Here is a 3,026-nt window from a genome sequence, read left to right on the forward strand (position 1 = left end):
CTGTAATGTGAATGGAGTAATGAGGGACTGCTGCACCCAGTTTCATTAAAGATCAAGTTCAATATTCTCACTGTTTCATGAAGATTTGAAAGTTAAGAATAATGAACTTAGTCTATGATGTGGAGATTTCCAGGTCTCTTAAGCCAGGTTAGCATGTGAAAAATGGCATTTAAACACCTTTAATTTAAATTGAAGTGCCCATGCCTGTAATTTTTTTTTGACATTTCAATAAAAATTTATTGAAATTTCAATGATATTTTAAAGAGAGGGGGCAAAAATACAGAAAACCAAAGAACTCATCAAAAATTATAACACAAAATATACCTTCATGAATTTTTGTCTATAAACCAGCTCTCAGCACCTGACTTTTGAACTATGAATATACATCTCTATAGGCACCAATTCAAAACACCATCAATACTGAAGACAGTAAGTAGTCAATTCCACTTCGTTTTGAAGAAATCAGAGACTAGCAAATACAAATACAAAAGAAAAGTTAGAAAGTCCTACCACAGCCTCTGCACTCCCCACCCTCCGCCCCCAAGCAATCTCAGAACCACTCTTAGAAATTTCAGGTGGGGGGCTTCCCTGGTGGCGCAGTGGTTGGGAGTCCGCCTGCCGATGCAGGGGACACGGGTTCGTGCCCCCGTCCGGGAAGATCCTGCATGCCGCGGAACGGCTGGGCCCGTAAGCCATGGCCGCTGGGCCTGTGCTTCCAGAGCCTGTGCTCCACAACGTGAGAGGCCTGTGTATCACAAAAAAAAAAAAAAAAAAAAAAATTTCAGATGGGGCTGCTTCCCAGCCCCACCTCCCCAAGTTTTGGTAAAATAGGCAATAGCACTTTTCCCCACTTTTGGACATTAAAAAAGAAAAAAAAAATTTCTTTGCAGACAACTCTTTTGAAAAGTGTGTTGATGTCGGTGCAGAAAGTGTGTTTTCTACTTTTCAAAGCGACCCTGTGACCTTGAAATAAAACTGACTATAGGAAAACAAACTCACAAAACCTGACAACTGCAATCCTATTTACACAGAGCGATGTACAATGTCAATAAATTAAAGTTTAATTTTCCCAGCATTCATATTCCACCTATTTACAAGAGTTATCAAATAATTACATAAATACTTTGTCTAATAGTCTTGCTGCTTCTTTATTATTTTTTTTTAAAACCTTGTTATTTCATATACAGGAAAGAGAAAGAACTGCCAGAGGGACAACATGAATCCTGCTACAGAGCTTAGATAAAATAAATTCATTTTTGGTGTTTCCCCAGCCCTTCCCTTTAAATCATCCCCCTTGGGGTTGTCGAGAATCGAGGAAAAGGGTAAGGGGTAATGTCCTTTTCTCTCTAAAAGCAAGCATTCAAAAGTAAAACCCACAAACACATTACTGTGGAACATGCAAGAAGAGACCTATAGCTCTTAAAACATCACAAGAATATTAAAAAGACACAGATTTCCTTAATAGAGACTAAACAAGGATGGCAGGGAATTCCCTCCCCAAACAATGCTACCCAGTAATTTGTTTAGAACTGATACACAGGTCACTAGAAAGTTCTTAATCTTCACAAACAGAATCATATTAATATATACATTTGTCCCCAGTATTTTCTTTTCAATTTTATTTGTGTTTCCACTTGACACAGTGAAGGAAAAAATATATATATATATAAATCTGTGCTGGGGGAGAAGCTTTTCAACCCCTCCCTCCTGGGGCCTGGCTACCTTGATCTTCCCACAGCTCCCAGACCAGCCTTGAAGGAGGTGCTCTGGACGCCAACATGCCCTTAACTGATCTTGTAGTTAATCAGTCTGTTCCTGGACTCCTCTACCATGTTATATGCTGACTCACTTTAGCAGTGCACCTCTTAATTCTGACACCTGTGACAGAGAATGTTCATTTGAAAGGCAGCTACTTTTTTCATAACATCTCAAGTGAAACTTTCACATACAAACAGTACTGAAAAAGCATTCACAGTTAAAGCAGTAGAATTAGGCCCATTTGTTCCCTTCTCCCCAGGTATTTTACAAAGGATTTAATTTGCTGTTTTATTTTATGTTGCTTTGTTTTTAAATAGGATTAGTCCTTTTTTTCTTCTGAAAATGAAAGGAACAAATCATGAAATTCATACAACTGTAGAATGACTAGAGCCACCTGGTAAGCACAGTATGACTTCCAAATTTTCTGTCCGCAGCCCCATATTGCACCAGATCTCTGAGGTGTAAGCTCTTGACAAATTGTTTTATTTCTGTCATTTCACAGATCTACTTAGGTTGAACATCTAGAATCAGGGCATTTGACAACCAGTTCTTAATAGTATCTCAGTCAGCCTTTGTCATGTGAGAAAAGAAAAGTTCAAAGGGGCATAATGACTCTTAGCTGGTTGCCCTCTCCATTTCATCACTCCTTTTGTACTCTCAGCTGCAGAAAAGCAGGTCTTTGTCACAGCAGCCCTGGATTTCAGTGGACACACCCCTCAATATTTCACTCCCTTGCATACTCTCTCCCTGTAGCCTTCAAATCTCGATTTTCTGACTCATTTCATCTTGGCAGTTTTATTTGGTCCACATTAAAATGAGAAAATGAAGGATAATTACTGTAGTTTTTATATAGCCAAACTTAATTCTCTTTATGAATTGTTTTGAAATTGTGTCCTATTTAAAGTCTTTTTTTTTTTTTTTTTTTTTTTTTTTTTTGCTGTACGCGGGCCTCTCACTGTTGTGGCCTCTCCCGTTGTGGAGCACAGGCTCTGGACGCTCAGGCTCAGCGGCCATGGCTCACGGGCCCAGCCGCTCCGCGGCATGTGGGATCTTCCCGGACCGGGGCACGAACCCGTGTCTCCTGCAGGTGGACTCCCAACCACTGCGCCACCAGGGAAGCCCTAAAGTCATTTTTAAAGTCATGAATATGCTTCCTTTATGAGATAATGATAATTGCAATGTCCGTACTTATTAAAATAAAATTTAATTGTATTTTATGTGTCAACTTGACTGGGCCACAGGGTGGCCAGATAGATATTTGGTCAAAC

The sequence above is a fragment of the Mesoplodon mirus genome, assembly GCF_964341445.2.
Source record: "Mesoplodon mirus genome assembly, chromosome: 3".
NCBI classification, from domain to species: domain Eukaryota; kingdom Metazoa; phylum Chordata; class Mammalia; order Artiodactyla; family Ziphiidae; genus Mesoplodon; species Mesoplodon mirus.